The following is a 19,043-nucleotide window of genomic DNA, read 5'->3' as shown; positions in this document are numbered from 1 at the left end:
AGACTGTCCATCATAATGGGGCTTGCATTCAGCAAAGAGGCAAAATTTTCAGGCCTACAAGAGATATTATCTTTTCACCAAGAAAAATAAATACGTACATATATGTGTATATGTAAACATAATATGTGTGTTTATGTATGTGTGTGTATTATACCCAACCAGATAACGGCATTCAAAAACCTTTGTACTTAGAATTCCTCCATATATTCTGTTCCTTCTTTCATATGATCCCATTTCTCTCAATCATCACAAATCTATATCTGGCGCTGTTTATTCCTCTCCCAAGAAAATAGTTAGTGTTGTCTTTCTGAAGGTAAGGACTATCAGCAACAAATGTTATTAACATGATAGTCTACAAGTTCACTTCTGTATTTTGAAATGTGGTCAGTTCTGTTGTAAAATTATACCATTAGTCTCAATACCAGTTTCATGACTACAACAGATGGTTTTAACCTGTATGAGAAAACAACTAGGTCTTTCTTCTCAGAGTCTGGGAAAAACCTGTATTGGGGCCTACTCTTCCTATTCAATATGATTTCAGTCACTTCCTCAGAAGCCCTCTTCCCAGAGGCAGACTTTAGTTCCAAATCACTGATTTTATAGGAAGAGCAGTTTCAATATGAGCTCCAGGTGGTTCTGGTTACCATTTAGTGATGGAAGAAGGTAAGGGAATCTCAACTGCTTCCCAAATCTTAATAAAGCCCTGTGGTGCCTAGGCTTATGATGGATTGCACACTGGGACAAAGAGGATCACCGAGAACTCTAGATTTAATAAATTGATACAAAGGGAGAAGTATAATTTATGGCTGCTTCCTTTTAGGGGGTTGCTATGCACTTCATAATTTACACAGCTCATCACATAGATTCTAGAGGTAAGGAGAGTTGTTGATAAGGAAATGATGGATTTCTTAGGACAATTAGGTTTAGAATTAAACATGTCAGGTCCACTAACATAATACAGGCAAAGTGCTCAGCTCTTCAGAATGTCTATTAACAGGATAATAAGAGTTATTCTTTGAAAATAGCATTTTTCTTCACCAAAAGCACAGATATTTCCATGGCTATGACATGTTACATTGTCACTGCTCTCGCTAGATGCTGTACAAGGCCCTTCTGTTCTTGAATTACAAAATTATGCATGGGAAAATTCCACTACAGAGAATTCCTCTCTTTGACTGATGAGACAAAAGCAGACCAAGGAAAACTACATGAAATCTTCCTTGCCTAATATAACTCGGGTCTTGAAATATAAGCATTGGGCAAAACCCGTTCATATACAGGGCCTGTATTGTTTTTAACTGTATGTGTAGTTATTTATTTTTTATTTATTTATTTATTTTTTTTAAAGCAATCGGGGTTAAGTAACTTGCTCAAGGTTACATGGCCAGTTATTTCTGGGTGTGGTGCTAAGTATCTGAGCCCAGATTTGATCCAGGTCATCCCGACACTGGAGCCGGTGCTCTTACTCGCTGAGCCACCTGGCCGCCCCGACTGTATGTGTATTTAACTACAAATGTTTAAAAACATCAAAACAGCCACATGATTTCAGAGATGCAGCTATGACTAAATAAAAATACTACAAAACAGAGAAACCATAATTCTATAACATTGAAGTTAAGAAATGCAGTGAATAAGTTATTATCTGAATAAATTGAACTCAGTTTAACCAGGGTACCCAAGGTTTAACTCAGTATAAAGTGATTTAGTTAAATCTCTGAGATCAACCTATCAAAATATAAATTCAGTAAAGCCTCATAACAAAGAACCTCAGTATTTCATGGACTCAGTTTTAGTGCCTGTTAAATTATACTCTTATGGGCTGTACAATATATACTACCATATATATAGATGTGTATATATACACACATTCATAAATATATCTACATATCTACTTACAATACTAAATAAGGTTATATTGGGGGGAGGTGAGAATAGGATGAATTTGGTTGAACCATAGTATTTTTATTTTATTTTTTGCTTTTTGGAGGGGAGAGGGCAGGGCAATTGGGGCTAAGTGACTTGCCCAAGGTCACACTGCTAATAAATGTTAAGTGTCTGAGGCCAGATTTTAAATCATGTCCTCCTGACTCCAGGGCTGGTGCTCTATTCACTGTGTCACCTAGGGACCTTAGCATTAATGAAAAGGAGTAACATGAAATAAGACTGGAAAGGCAGAGCCAAACAAAGTCAGATTATGAAAGATGATGAATTCTTGATCAAGGAGTTTGTATTTTATCCTATGTGCGATTCAAAGACACTGAGAAGATGGCCCCTCCCTGGACCCTGGCAAGCCTCGGGGAGGAAATCAGGCAATGGACCTGCAGGAGAGCTATGGGAGCTATGGCCCAGATGACCCCTACAGTGCTGAGCCCAATGTGTCTGGAATGAAAAGGTCCAGGTCTGGCGAGGGCGAAGTGAGTGGTCTCATGCGTAAGGTGTCCAGGGTGAGCCTGGAGTGCCTCGATTGGGACCTGACGGTGGACAGCCAGCCCCCTGTCTTCAAGGTCTTTCCGGGAACCACCAATGAGGACTACAACCTCATCGTCATTGAAAGGGGGGGGCAGCTGGGGGCCCTGGGAGGTCCTCCTATGCCCTCCATGGCCATGGTCAAGGAGGAAGAGACAGAGGCTGCCATTGGAGCCCCCCCAGGGGTGAAGGGACTGGAGACAAAACCACTGCTGCTGCCTCCCCTGGAGGCCTCAGGGCCTGAGGGTCCCCATCTGACCTCCCCCAGAGGCAGCACCAGCTCTGGCCTGGAAGTGCTGGGAGGCCCAGATGCAGCCGCAGCTGCTGCTACCACCTCAGCCACTGGAGGCCCTGGAGCTGTGGACGACAGTGCTACTATCTGCCGCGTGTGCCAGAAGCCTGGTGATGTGTAGCCAGTGCGAATTCTTCTTTCATTTGGAGTGTCACCTGCCAACCCTGCAGGAGGTGCCTGGAGAGGAGTGGAGCTGCTCCCTGTGCCAGGAGCTGGTGGACTGCAAAGATAAGGTCCCCCTTCCTGGTCCTGAGAGTGTGGCCTTGACCCGATGGGGACACCTGCCCTGACAAGCTGTCACCTACTAACCAGCAGAAATATGAGCGTGTGCTGCTGGCACGAGGCAAGTTCTCAGCAATCTTAGTTCCTGGGGAGACAAGGCTTAGCAAGGCCACAAGATACACTGCCAGTCTCTTCATCAATTCATCCTCTGTCTGCAGAACAGTCCTAGAACCCCTGAAAACATTAGCAAAACCCTCTCCCAGGATTTCTGTAAACATACAACAAGAAAATCCTTCTTCAGGGCTTCTGAACCAACAGAAAGGTTCCCAGACCCCTGCAACAACAGCACTGTCCTTCACCAGTGGATAGTATTCACTCTCTGTCTGCAGGACAGTCTCAGGAGCTCTTAGCCAACAGCCAGGTTCCAGGATTTCAACAACAGGACTGTCTTTCACCAGTGGACAAATCTGGCAAAACAACATCAAAACAGACAGACAAAGTACCAGCAAAACAGCCATGTCTCCTCAGTCCTTGGCAGCTCTGGGGGCAGGTCTCAAAAGTCCAGGGCGATTCAAAGTGGCCCTCAGCAATCCTCTCAAGTCTCTCTCTGCCTCCACGAGGGTGCTGCTTCCAAAAAGTTCTTCTGCCTCTCTCTTGTCTCTCCAAATCTACATCACCAGCTCCTCCCAGTTCAGGACTTTCTTTTCACATCAACAAGTCCATCCCACAGGTGGGATTAACAAGCTCTGGGTTTTAACACAATCAATTTGAAAACCAAGCCAATACAGGGGAATCTTTATATTCCATTACCATCACACTCTTCCACAAGCCATGCTGTCCGCTGCATCGACTGGCCACAGACCCCACGCCCTCTGCGGAGCAGCCAGGCACCCTGGATCTCACCCTAATCCATGTGCACCTCCAGGAAAAGCTGTCGCCCCCTGTACAGCTCCCTGCAGGAGTTTGCCCAGGATGTGGGCCGCATGTTCAAGCATTTCAACAAACTCACGGAGGACAAAGCTGAGGTCCGGTCCATCATTGGCCTTCAGCGCTTCTTTGAGACCTGCATGAACAAGGTTTTTGGGGACACCAAGTTTTTGGCCATTCTGGTGGAGCCCCTCCCGCCCCTCTCCCAGGCCCTGGCCTGGCCCCTCCAGAGCTGGTGGGAGGCCCCAGCGATGGTAACTGAGCCCCGCCTGCCCCAGAATGGCTCTGGCATCCCCCTCACTCATTCCTCCCTTCACCTGTTGGTCCTTCTGTATTCTCCCCAGATGCAGTTTTTACTTCTCTCGATTTAATAAAAACTTCACCCAGACCCAGAGCAGGCAGGGTGTCCTGGGGTCCCTGGCATGGATGGGCACGACAGCTCCAGCCCCAAGCCTCCTTGTACCAGTCCAGCCCCCAGGGCTCAGCTTTGGGAAATGGCTCAGACAATCTCTGCCTGCCATACAGGAGGGGCTGGGGCTAGGGGGGGGATGCGGTGCTGCCTTGACTTCTCTTTGTCATCTGCTTCCTGTACTGAGCTTGGAGTTCAATGAAACACCCATCCAATAAACTTGCCAGCCATTGCCTCTCAAAAAAAAAAAAAGACACTGAGAAGGGGAGTGGTAGGCTCAAAACATTATAGTAGTATATATGTTTTATGAGTTAACAAATTCAGAAACCATATATAGTATACATACTACAACAGATCTGTGATCTTACTGATAGAGATTACCTGATGAATCATCCTGCATGATTCCTGACTGTATCTTCCCCTAAGTTGACCACTGGGGGCCTGTCCAGTGTGCTAAGGACTTTCCTAGCCTTTTCTTGATCTTATAGATGGAGCATGTGTAATGGGAATGCAGATTTGGAAGATCTTCCCTGCCCCTAGGCTAAAGTGCACCTGAAGCCTGGGGTGGGAGGCTTGTTTTTCAGTAGATACTTTTTGATTGGCCAGTGGGTCAATAAGGTTGTTACATTCTCTGAGCCAGGAAAAGGCTATATAAGCCCTGATGTGTAGCTTTGTTTTGGGACTCACTTTGAGAAGTGTTCTGTGATTTGATCTGAATTCTGGGAAGCCGTTGTTGAGAGTCCCCCGGCTTTGAAAAACCCAGATGTGGAAACCCAGATGTTGACTGGGTATGGATGTAATGGTTGGACAGTTTGGAAATCTGTCTACTTGATCTGTTTCTGTCTTGATAATTCTGCCTGTATGCTTTGAAGTTCGGGGTGCTGACCTTTTTCCCCTGAACAAGGTAAACGATATATGTCTGACTGATTAAAGTAAGCTTGTTAACCCATTTTGAGTTGCTTTCCTTTAACAAAGCAGATCTAAGAACCTGTATGGGCGGCCACCCTGAGGACGCTTGGGGTGCTTGCCGCTACAGCATGTGGGCTACCCTCACTTTAACCACATTTCTTTGATAATATCCTTTGTACTACTTCTCTTTTATAATTCTTTGTTTGTGATGTGTTGCAGCCTGAATGTCATATCTATTATATGCCTCTCTGCTAACATCTGATGTGATACATATAGATACACACCTATATGTATATAAAACATACTATACACACACACACATATATATATATATATATATATATATATATATATATATATATATACATAAATCACTCAGTCAGTAAACATTTGTCAAGTACCTAGTATGTGCCAGGTACCATGCTAAGCCCTGGGAACACAAAAAAAGGTAAAAAGACAATACTTTTCTTGAGGAAATCACATTCTACAAGCTATAAACAGACAGGAAAAATTGGAAGTAATCAACAGAAGGAAGGAATTAGAATTAAGAGGGATTGGAAAAGGCTTCTGGTGCAAAGTGGGATTTTAGGTGGGACTTGAAGGAAGCCAGGGAAGCCAGGAGGCAGAGACGAGGAGGGAGAACCTTCTATGAATGAGGGGATGAGGGAGCAGCCTGTGAAAATGACTGAATTTAGGAGATAGGGTGTCTTGTTTATAGAATGAGGAAGCCAGTGTCACTGGATCAAAGTGTATATAGGGGTGCAGAGAGAGAGGTATAAGAAGACTGGAAAGGTGGGAGGGGGCAGGATTTGAAGGGCTTTTTACAAACATTTATATTTCAATGTAATTGGTTTCCTCTGTAATATTATATATTTTATGAATTTAAAAATATTCTGAAAAGGGATGCATAGGTTTTATCAAACTGTCCAACTGTGTGTGTGTGTGTGGGGGGAAGTGGGAGTCATGAACAAAAAAGTTCAAAGCTTATTTGGAACAACTTTCTGGAAAAGGGTTATTCTTAAACTGGAATTTAAAAGGAAGCTGGTTGTCTTCCACATATGGTATGGTCTAACATACCTTTGTAGCATATGAGTGAGTGAGTGAGTGAGTGAGTATGTGTGTGTGTGTGTGTGTATATTCAAAACCATACAGGATGCAAGATCTTCTTTATTTAAATTTCGTTAATACTGTCCTGTATTTTTTTAAGGTAAATAAATATCAGAAGCCTTAATGACCATGTATTTGATGCTCTCAAATTCCACTCAGCTTGGAGTGGAAGTTAAGGGTACAAATCACTTAACTAAAACAATTAGAAAACAGGATCATGAACTAAGGTGAGACACATCACTCAGCTATAAGTCCAAAGAACTGGTTTCTAGATCTAACACTGCTACTAATTAGTTCTGTGAATCCAAGCAGGTTACAGAAGCACTTTGGGCCTCAGTTTACTCACCATCAAATTGAAGGGATTGATTTATATGATCTTTAAGGACTCTTCCAGTTTTATAACTGTGTTCTTCATACTAATAATATCATTAGTAAGGACAATATGGGCTAGAAGGGCCAAGCCCTTGAATGAACACACAGGTCCTGCCTCTATCACAAACAGGCTGGGTACCACTCATGGTTCTTAACCACTCAGTGTCCCAGGCAATTCTCTAAGTCTAGAACATGCAGAGAAGGTGTAGAGGGAGCTTCCTTGTTGGTAGTGCCTTACACCACTGAAAATACAAGTCAAAACAAAGAAAAAATGAGCAATATTAACAAATAGAATTCAAATAGCAGGTACACAAAAAGGATTCATACAAAAAAATCTTAGACACTCTTTGCTCCTCCTATGCACATTAGAGGAGACTCAAGATGCATATAAATAAAGAAGGGAGAAAGGGGTTCTGGGGAAGAGACAGTTAAAGAGATGATAAGAGGAAAAAATTGGTGGCTGCTGGTCAAGTGCTAAGAGTTTCTCATCTAAACCAGGAGCTACTAAAGCCATTCCAAAATTTGTGCAATACAGGGTGTTGTAGACCACAAGACCAAGCTCTGAAAAAGATGAGCTAGAGACTAAATTAACAGATGACAGGACAAGTCAAGTCAGAGAGTGGAAGACAATGCTTTACAATTAGGTCCTTGATTCTAGTAATTTCTTTGAGTTATGAATTTTCTGGGGGGACTCTAAGATGGACATGTCACTCAGTGGAGGATGGCTATAATTATTTCCTTACTAACTAGGATAGAATGATAGACTCTTGTATGTTCTTTACATGCCTTTTAATAGGCTTGTGCTGTGTCAATGCCTTGGTTGCTTAAGTTGCTTGCAGTGGGGCCAAGACCTTGAGAGATAGAATTAGATTTTGAAGGTAAGAGGTACGCTTCTGGTTGGGGCAAAATAAGTATTCCCCTAGGAATCCAACAAGCTCGACCCCAGTCTATGTGAGTCCAGAGCTATTGTAATGTGCTACAGGTTATATTCACATTTATACAACACTTTAAGGATTATAACACTGCCTTCCAGGTAGCACTAAAACTTTTATGTATTTTGGCTAAGTGGTTTCTATGAAGAAGTAGTCAAGACAGATGAGGTTTTAAGAAGAACAGGTTCTCCAACTATGTTACAGTATTAGAACAGCAAGTTCTCTGGCTGAATATATATATACTAGAGATCCTGAAGCAACTTCTTGTATTCCACTAATTTCCTATCTTAAAGTGCAAAGGTCAGAATAGTCTGATAAAGTCTATAATGATACAGCACTATCGTATTATGATGCATTTTAAAATCATACTCAATTAGGACTCATGTCATGTTCTGATAGAAAAAACAATAAAATATGACTCCTAACACACTCTTAACTCTGTGAATCACCTTCCCTCCCAGTCAATGGAATTCCACAAATATTTGCTGAGTATCAGCTCTATATCAGACATTGTACTAAGACAAGGGCCAGGTAGAGAAAAACAAAAATGAAAACAGTCTTTCCCTTCCCAGAGATTACATATTACATTTACTGGAAGCCACCCTGCATGAAAATCTAAGTCTTTTCCATCCAGCATCTTCCAAGCAAAGAAACTTAGAAGAAGCTTTTATTTCATAGGCAATGGGGGGCATGTCAAGGTTTGGAAGCGTGGAAAAACACGATCAAATGAGACTTCTAGGGATTTAATCTGGTATATAAAACAACTTGGGAGAAAAGTTAAATGTGGTTTGTGAATCTAAGTTTGAGGAAATGTGAGAAATGCCCAGTCTCCAACTATGTTCTTAGGTGTCACTTACCTTTAGGATCAGAGAATTGGAGTTGCAAGAACCTGTAGAGATCATGTATTCAACTTTCTTACTTTACAGAAGAAAAAAAGAAAAAACAAGCTTGGGGAGCTGAAGGAAATTGGCCCAGGGCCTGAAGAGCAAAAGCTCAGGACTCAAACCTACCACTTTTAATCTCTCTGGACCTCCTCTGTAAAACCAGGGGGTCTGAAGAGATAACATTTAGGGTCACTTTCACATCTAAAGTTCTATGAGTAACACAAGCAATGACTGCTTTAAGATCTCAGAGGAAGTAGGATCTGAGATGGGCCTTCAGGGATTTAGATCATCCATAAAAAGCCTGTATAAGAAAAAGCACAGAGGTAGGCAAATGTTTCTGGGGACACCAAGCAGGCTAATTCACTGGGGGGGGGGGGCGCAGCTTTAATAAATCGCTTTTTCTTACCAAAAAAAAAAAACCCCACAGACATTTATGACTGGAGAATCAAATCTTTCCCTGTAATCCAAGTGTGTCTGTGAAGAAGAGAGAGGCAGGTGGAAGACAAGAAGATTGCACTGGGTCAAAAGGTGTGGCACCATTTAAATTTAACAAACCTTTGTGAAGCTATTCATTCCATGTTAACGACTGATCAAAAGCTTTAGTGTTCTGGTTGGAAACAGCAGGACAGGATGTAGCCTCCCAATGAATCAGATCTATAAGTAAATACTACTTAAGAGTCACATACAACCAGTCTAGGAAGTCTGTGACATTACTATCCAACAGAAGACAATGATGTTGAGCCTTCTATAGTAAAGCTACTGGTTTGGAGAATTGACATTCTAAAAATGTGGCACAATGTATACATTTTGCTGAGTCTCTTTCTCCTAATCAGGCTATAGATGGTTGCTGAATTCAACCACTGATCTTTGGAAGAAAGGGTGTTTTGGTATTGCATATTTCACATTTTTAAAAGACTATCTCAGAAGGAAGATTTCTAAGGCATTATGAAGCCCACAAGCTCTTAGCTAATGACACCTATAACTAGAGATTGACACATACGCTTAAGACTGTAAGGATGGTTTATTCTCTATAGCAGCAATTGACTCATTTTCATTTTATGTCATAACACTTAACTATGGGTAGCCAGCTCTGACTGTTTTTTTTTTAATCAAAGACTCTTTCCTTAGCTCTCTTCCTTGGTGAAATCATCTATTCCCATGGTTGAAAGGATCGGTTCTATGTAGATGATTGAAAAATCTATCTATATCTTCATCTATTTCTATTATCATCTATATTGTGATGTTTAAAAAGTTCGAGAGACATTTTCTGGGTGATTTAATTGTTTTATTAGTAATGCTAGCATTTTAATACAAGAGGTCAGTGGCACTCTCAAGTGTCAAAGTCACCTTATGGTGGTAGGCTCATAGCTTATATGCCCTTGGAAAAGTGGGTGTTCCTGAGGGTGGCAAACAATTCTGATTGCTTAACAATTGGTGAAAGAATGAATATTATGAGGTGGATTATATTCCAATGAGCATTTTGAGGGTAGATGACTCCGATCTCACAGGCCTAGGTCAAAGAGACTTGTCAATTTCCATTATCACCTGTACGACAAAAGGGAGAATCCACATTTTCCTAGACCTGTCCAAGTAAACACAAAGAGTAGGAATCTACATTCACCTAAACTTAGAATTTCCTTTACAATCCGATTATATCTTAGCCTGGATCTTTCCCTAAGATTTCCCACACTGATTTTTGGATGGGGAAGAAGAAAAGGTTTGGAAAAACCTTGGTCCTGATTCAATAACTAGTTATTAATACAAGAGAGAAATAATAATTTCTCTCAATATCTACACATAAACATCTCTATATCTCCCAGATTTCTCTCTAGTTTTAATGCCACATTTCTAACTACTTGTGTACATTCCAGTTGCGTGTTCCATTGTTACCTAAAACTCAATTTGTCCAAAAGTGGAATCATTAGATTCCTTCCAAAACCTTTCTATCCTTCTAACTTTATTTCTGTTGATGGTTCTTACCATTATCCAAGTTGCCTAAGCTTTAAAGTGTAAAATGACTTTTCTGTTTCAGCCTCCACATCCAATCAGCTGTCAACTTTGGTCAATTCTATGTCTACAATTTCCTCTCACATCTCTTACTTCTTCCCCATTCACACTATCAGCATCAGAAGAGAGGATGGATATTTCTGCCTGTTTTTTTTTTTAAAGCCTCTTAAGTGGCCTTCCTGCTTTCAATCTCTCCCCTAATTGATCCTTCACACAAATGCCAAGATAATCTTTCTAATGTCTGACAATGCCACTCCCTACCCAAAAATATTCAGTGGCTCCATACTGTTTATAGGGGAAATCAAACTGCAAAGCTTTCGGATCATCTACAATATGGCTCTGACCTACTTTTGGGTCTTATTTTACACTAGTCCCTTCCATGAACTTGACATTCCAGCTAAACTGGATGTTCCTTGATCTTATCCTACATTCTCCCCTTTCCATGCACTCATAAAGGCTACATACCTCCTCCTAGTCTCCTACCTTTCCCCCTATTCCTGGAGTGTATTTTTATCTTTATCTGTAGAAATCCCCTTCTTCAGAGCCAGTTTAAGAAGCCACCTCCTCTATGAAGCCTTTCCTTTATTCCCCCCAGATGTAAGTCATTTTTCTCTCCTTAAATTTTGTCAGAGCACTTTGTCTAGATCTTTTTGTCCTTTTATTATATTCTATTGTGTATCATTTTGTTGTTTGGTTATTTCAGTTGTGTCTGACTGTGACCCCATCCCATTTGGGGTTTTCTTGGTAAAGATACTGTAGTAGTTTGCTATTTCCTTCTCTGAATCATTTTACAAATGAGGACACTGAGGCAAACAGGGTTAAGTGACTTGCCCAGGGTCACACATCTAGGAAGTGTCTGAGGTAAAATTTGAACTCAGGTCTTCCTGCCTCCAGTGCAGGGGCTCTATTCACTGTGCTGCCTAGCTGCCCACTGTTTATCATACTTTTTGTGTATGTGTCATACTATCCTCACCTTAATTTATAAACCTCTCCAGGGCAGGGTCTATACTTTTTCCATCTTTGTATTCCCAGTATTTACCAAGTTCCTTTGCACATAATAGGTAATTAATAAATTTTCACTAAAGTAGAAAGTAGTATGTGGAACCCAGGCAAAGATTCTCTTTGAGCTGCGACTTAAGTTTTATCAAACAATGTAGAATTCATATTATCAACAAAATAATTCATAAAGAACCAAAGCTTTCTGCATCAGTTAACAGCCACAAAAGCCCTCAAAGGAAGGTACATTTCCCTACAAACCCAAGGAAATGTATCTTCCTGACATAAATAATCATAACATGAAAGCAATTCTGATCCTAAGCCTGATCACTAAACAATCTGTTTTACATGGTATTTCCTGTGAGATGGGCCTGCCTTTATCTAATTAGACTGCTTTCAACATTCAGTTTCATCATACTCCTATAAAAACAATATAAATTAGAACGAGCTCTTACCCCTCTACTCTCCTTAATACAGTGGCAGAAATAATCCCAAAAAGTAGGTAATCCAAAAATAATTTCTATTTTTCTTTGGAACACACTAAGTTTATCCTTATAATTAGGAGGCTAAATTAATTGTATTTTTGCTAAGGTTTAATATTAAAATGAGTTTGTATTCCTTGAGTATAAACCATACACTAACAAATGGCAAAGGCAGCCTACATATTAACAAATGGCATGGGGCAGCACAGCTGTGGCTGACCCTGTGCCAAAGAAAAACTATGCTGGCGCTAAAAACTGGATATAGAAAATTCACAGAATAGGTATTCCATATGCAGATAACTGATTATTGACTACACTTAGAATTGTAATGGCCTTCTGTAATGTAATATTCCAAACTGTAACCTAGAGGTTAAGTCCAGTTTTGAGTTAATCTGGGGAGAGGATGGGAGGGAGAGAGGGCTGCTCTGATCCCAGTAGAACATTAACTCTTGGGGAAGGAATAGTTTCAATCTTGGCTTTGTATTTGATACAAATAATATATCTTATTAATAAATATTTGTCATTGCTAGATATTAATTATGTATTATATACAAATTTTGTTAATCAGTTATTGTATTCTAAAGAAGTTCTTCCCAAAAAAGTCTGCCTGGTTCCAGGTCATCCTGTGTAAGGAAAGGTGTTTAGTAAGTATTTTAGTATATAGTATTTAGTCAGTATTCATTGAATTGGTCAAAATGAACTAAGAAGGAAGCTTGAAATTATTCTCTGAACACACTGGATTTAATACAGGGAGGATATCTAGCTGAATCTCCCCTTCCTCCCCCTGCCATTTTGCAGCTGAGAAAACTGATAACTAGACAAGTGAGTTAAGTGGCTGACCAAAAGTCTCACAGAGCCAGGATATGAACTGAGGTATTTTTGACTCCAAATAAATCAGTGCCCTTTCCATACCACAAAACACTTCTCCCTCCCCTCCCCTCCCTCTCCTTCCCCCCTCACTCTCTCTCCTCTCCTCTTCTCCCTCTCCCTCTCTCTCTCTTTCATGATGAATTCCACAGGTGAAATGAACAACAAATTAGCAACAAAAATTTTGAGACCCTGAATTCATTTAAAACTATAAGAATAGTGAAGCAAAAAGGTGTTTCCTTTATCAGCAATAAGCAGGAAGCAATATTTAGCAATACAGATCGAAACTTTTCTATCTTTTGGTGTTTGGAAAAGTATGTACTCATGAATAGACTCACTTATCAGTGGCTTAGCAAAGAACCTCATTCAATTCTGGTATGAGAGAACTGATAGATAAATTGGCAGTTTACTTAGGTTAGTCATAGTGATTTAACAAAACAGGTCTCAGAGATAGTGTTACTATTTAGCAGCAGTTTTCTTTCTGGCTTGGCTGGACTACTGTACTGGCTATCTGATACAATAGATAAAACAAGTAGGCATAATCAAAAAAAAAGAGTTCTTTCAAATTATGGGCAAAATAATCTAAATACAACAACAACAAGCATACATTTATCAACAATCTTACTATAAATAAGCGATTAGAAAAGAGACAGGACCTGTGGTTTTCACTGTTAGAGGGAACTCCTAAGGAAACTCCTTTATCATAACAAATGATATTGGCTAACGTCAAAACCCGAGAGAAAAAGAGATGTAAGCATCTGGGACCATAAATCCAGCTAACAACCTTATTTTTGTTTCCTATTTGGAATTCCTGTATAATTCCTATGATAATGAAATAACCGCATTTTCTTAATAGGAGTATTTAAAATATATGTGCATGTATATATATATATATATATATATATATATATATATGTATATGTATTTCACTAATAGCACACAATAAAGAATATACCACACAATAAAGAGATGAGATCAGGGCAGTGCCACAGTACAGAAAGGCAGTCTGGTACAATGGAAATAGCATTGGATTCTGGGTCAGAAAACCAGGGTTCAAATCCCAGTTCTGTTCCCTGTGTTACTTCTGGCAAACTAAACTCTAAGCTTCAGTTTCCTCATATGTAAAAGAGGATCTAATACAACTCACATTGCTTACCTCACAATGTTGCTGTGAAGATCAAATAAGAATAATTTATAAGTTTTGAGGTTGCATAGTCAATGATTATAAAGTTATATAGCAAAGTGCCACATAAATGTTATTTTTTCTCTTATAACAACATAAATTTCTCATTTTCAGTAGTGATGGCTCTGTGTCTTTGATCTTTAAGAACTTGCTATTGATGTAGGTTTCCAGCTAAGCAAGTCCTTGAGGTTCAGGGGTCTGAATAATCACATAACTGCTTCCTAGATCACTTCATCAATGTTTAATATTTTACTTCAAATATCCAAGTAAATATTTACACAGCTCCTAAAAAAGGATGGAACCAGTTCAAAGAGAAATGAGAGCTGATGCAATTACGATGTACCTAGAAAAGGACAAAGCTTTAGTGTTCAGTTTGAACGACAATAAATCAAAGAGGGAGGAGAAAATATTCAAACCAATCTAGTTTGGAATGTCTCTGTGGGCACAGTAAAATTAAAAGGAATTTAAGCCCAAGAAAATAAAATTCTTCTATTCTTAAAATATATATATATATATATATATACATATATATATAAAATACTTTTCAAGAGATACTGGGAAGGGTATGCTAGTGGGAAGTGAGGGCATGCATGTTGAGTTGTCTATGCTCTATTCCTCTGGAGACTTTACATAGTAAAATATAAGACAGATATTCAATGGCAATTTTTCCTCTGATACAATGAATTTGATAAAGAAAACTAGAAAGATGCCCTAATTTGAACATTCTCTTTGTGTTCTATAAAGTGTACATCTGCAGAGCAGAGATGCGCAAAGATATCATATAAGATATGAAGCCTAGCTCTTGAGGGCAAGGTCAGACAGAAAAGTGATCTCAGTGTTACAGGATTGTTAAAAGGAGACAAAGAAAGGTAGGGAGGAGGTGATGTCTGGAACAAGAAATGCAAGCTGGCTTACTTTGCCCTAACAGAAACAATAAGGAGATGAATTTGTAGGAAAGACATTACTGATCAGTATACATAGTCAAAACCGTAGCAGACAGGCACCACTGTTGGCAAGAAATGAAACACAAGGGCTAATTAACACCAGAGCATCATATTTCAAAAGACATATACAGAGCTTGAGCACTTTAAAAAGAGAGAGAAGAAATGGATAAAACAATATGGAAAGGGAAATAGTCAAGATTAATAGAAATTGGAGGTTTTTCTGTCATCCCATTACTGGACAGGAGTCAGAAACAGCCCTAATGGAAAAAAAAAAAGTGCAGGGATGGCTGCATGGTATATTATACCTGCCATCACCACTGACTCCTGTTGCACCCTGCCTGGACGCCTGCCCACAAATGTCGGGTATCTGCCAGGTTCACAGGTAACAATAACATCCAACGTTTCTCATCAACACAGCCAGCACCTGCTCTGAAGAAGGAACCAATTACATTTTTATCTCCCAGTGAAAGATGATCAAAAAAAGAGGTTGCTAAGGGTTTTGATCATGAGAGCCCTGTCATGACTCTCGATTGTTTCTTGAATCAGATTAAAATACATACAGGTTCCTAAGCTTTTTTCACTCTTCACCCAACTTTCCCAAGTGTCCTCATCTAGAGCTAAGCCTCAGGCCAGGAAAATCAATTGCTTGGTATGTTCTTTGTCTTCTCTCACCCCCAAGCCATTCTCTATTCCTGGGCAGCTCTAACTTCTCCTTCATATTCAACTCCCCACTCTTTCCATCTTTCCCAAAGCCTCTAAGCCATAGCCTTCTAAGACTAGCTGAATCTGGTTTCTGTCAGTCCTAGCACTAGAATGTCTTATCTATGCAATAGATCTGTACTTGTGAAAAAAATCAACAAAATATTTAATTATTTGTTGTATTTATTCCCTTCTCAAATTTTTAAAGCATACAATAAACTAACATCGTTTCCCTTTGCAGACTGCGCAGGCTGGCCTAAGCAAAAAGGCCAGCTTGAAGGCCCTTAAAAAGAGGCCATGTTTGTCATGTAAAGACAATAACTTACCAACCCTGAACCTCCACATTTTAAAGAAAAGTTCCCTTAAAAGTTTCAGTTATGGCCTTACTTTCAACATTTTAATTTAGTATGAGTATCTGGAGCCATGGCGGGTAGTTGTGCTCTTGGGCAAGTCCTTTATTCAGCACCCCAAACCTTTCTTTAAGATGCTGGTTCTTGGGGCGGCCAGGCAGCACAGTGAGTAAGAGCACCGGCCCCAGAGTCAGGATGACCTGGGATCGAATCTGAGCTCAAACACTTAGCACCCACCCAGAAACACCTGGCCATGTAGCCTTGAGCAAGTTACTTAACCCAATTGCTTAGGGGCAGCCAGGTGGCTCAGTGAGTAAGAGCACTGGCCCCAGAATCAGGATGACCGGGGATCAAATCCGGGCTCAGATATTTAGTACCACACTCAGAAATAACTGGCTGTGTAACCTTGAGCAAGTTACTTAACCCCGATTTCTTTGGAAAAAAAAAAAAGATGCTGGTTCTTTATCTAGGGTTCATAGTCTCCCAAAGGGTCTGGGGATAGATTTCAAATGGTCTTGAACTCAAATGGAACTTGAAACTTGTATTATTTGATAACTATATTTCAATATAATTGGTTTCCTTTGTAACATACACATTATATTTCACTCATTTAAAAACACTGCTCTAAGAGAGGGTCCTAGGACTTCACTAGATTGCCAAAGGGGTCCATTACATAAAAAAGGTAAAACTCCTCTTCTAAGACAATAAATTGCAGAGCAGGTCCCAATCTGCATTAGTTGAAAGAATTTCCTCTCTGGGGTTTCCTATACTAATGAATTCAAAAGATTAGGTATAAAATATGGAGTCAAACCAATCACAGTGTAATCCTCTGCACACATGGCCCCTCTTCCTGCTCCCCAGTGTCTCTTTTTCTTCAGATTAGGGGACCTGAGGAAGAAAGATTCCGAAGTGACAGCTATATGGTATTGTGCCTACTGTGGCATTCCTATCGTTAGATGTGTTTTCTCTTTTGTTACATTTCTAGAATGAACTTCTTCAAGGCTGGCATAACTGGACACTCCCTGTGTGTGGCATTTACTCTATTTTTTTTTTGACAATTGTACTAAAAAAAAATCTACCAAAGTGACTGCTTCCTTTCTGTATTTTGGAAATCTGGGGGAAGATAGAGGGACGAGTGAACAGCAGAAAGAAGGAAAAACCTGTTTTCTCTGGCCAGCTTGGTACTACAACTCTTCACCTTTCAAGATATCATCTTTTCTCTTACCCTTCAGCTGAGTGATAAAACTCCTTGGAAGAAGGGTAGTCTATATATAATCACTTTCTCAATTTCCTTACCATTCTCTTCTCTATCCCCTGCAATAATACTTGTCTCCCCACCCTACCATTTAGCCCTGAAACTGCTCCCTCCAATGTCAACCCAGCCCTCCTAAATGTTAAATTCAAAGGTCTCTTTTCAATACTCCTCAAGGCAGGATGTTATAATGTAAATAACATGCATGACATTTGGGGTCAGAAATTTGTTGTTGTTGTTTGGTCATTTCAGTTGTGTTCCATTCTCTGAGACCTCAAATGGGGTTTTCATGGCAGAGATACTAGAGTGGTTTGCCATTTCCTCCTCCACTTCATTTTACAGATGAGAAACTGAGGTAAAAAGTGTTAAGTGACTTGCCCCAGGTCACACTGCTATTAAGGGGCTGAGGCCAGATTTGAACTCAGGAAGATGAATCTTCCTGACTACCTGCCCCTGGAGTCACAAGACCTAGGCTCAAATTCCAAGGCAGAAATGGAAGGCCAGAGGGTTATCCGATACAAATGATGGCAAAAATGGTCTCTGTCCACAAGAAGGATACATTCTAATAAGTGTATATAGAAAAATGATATAAACAACAATAATAGCAACTCATATTTATATAGTTCTTTAAGTTTACAAAATGCTTTATACAGATTATCTCATTTGATCTTCACAACACCCCTGTGCTTTTATTATCCAGTTTACAGATGAGGAAACTAAGGCTAGAGTGGTGAAGTGACTTGGTCAGCTGTTAAGTGTCAGATTCAGAATTTTAATAAGTCTTCCTGTTATACTGGATCTAGTGGAATCCTCCATGCCCTGTTGCCTCTTTCTGGAGTAGGGGATGATTAAAGCCACCCAAATATTAGGTTGAACCTTAAGATTTTTTCTCCCCCCCCCACTTAATAGGATTTTATTTTTCCAATTATATGTAAAGATAGTTTTTAACATTCATTTTTATAAGATTTTGAGTGCCAAAATTTTATCCCTTCCTCCCTTCCCTCCCCAAGACAGCAAGCAATCTGATATAGTTTATACATGTACAATCATGATACATATTTCCACATTAGTCATGTTGTGAAAGAAGAATCAGAACAAAAGGGAAAAACCATGAGCAATAAAAAACAAAAAACAAAAAAAAAGTGAAAATAGTATGCTTTGATCTACATTCAGACTCCACAGTTCTTTCTCTGGAGGTGGATAGCATTTTCCATCATGAGTCTTTTGGTATTGTCTTGGATCATCGTATTGTTGAGAAGAGCTAAGTCAATCATAGTTGATCATTGCATAATGTCGTTATTACTCTGTACAGTGTCTCCTGGTTCAGCTCATTTCACTCACCATCAGTTCATGTAAGTTTTTCCAAGTTTTTCTAAAATCTTCCTCCTCATCATTTCTTATAGCGCAATAGTATTCCATTACATTAATGTGCCACAACTTGTTCAGCCATTCCCCAAATGATGGGAATCCCTCAATTTCCAATTCTCTACCACCATAAAAAGAATTGCTATAAATATTTTTGTACATGTGGGTCCTCTTCCCATTTTTATGATCTCTTTGGTATATAGACCTAGTAGTTGTATTGCTGAATCAAAGGGTATGGCAGAGTTTTATAAACCTTTGGCCATAGTTCCAAATTGTTCTCCAGAATGGTTTGGATCAGTTTACAACTCCCCCAACAATGCACTAGTGTTTCAATTTTTCCCATGTTTCTCTAACATTTGTCATTTTCCTTTTGTGTCA

The 19,043-nt window shown here is 39.8% G+C and overlaps 1 protein-coding gene and 1 pseudogene across 11 annotated transcripts in view; one reads left to right on the top strand and one right to left on the bottom strand.

The window, feature by feature from the left end:
- The window catches only part of ABHD2 (abhydrolase domain containing 2, acylglycerol lipase), a 127,767-nt gene that overhangs the window by 62,819 nt on the left and 45,905 nt on the right, over nucleotides 1-19,043 (bottom strand). The gene's annotated exons all lie outside the window — the stretch shown is intronic.
- LOC138168717 (transcription intermediary factor 1-beta pseudogene) lies at nucleotides 654-4,475 on the top strand (annotated as a pseudogene).

Source organism: Petaurus breviceps, unplaced genomic scaffold, assembly GCF_028583685.1.
Source record: "Petaurus breviceps papuanus isolate PSGF00001 unplaced genomic scaffold, PetGlider_PUasm1.0 37, whole genome shotgun sequence".
NCBI lineage: Eukaryota > Metazoa > Chordata > Mammalia > Diprotodontia > Petauridae > Petaurus > Petaurus breviceps.
Note: the sequence above shows the minus strand (reverse complement) of the source record. Positions and strands in the feature narration are given on the sequence as shown.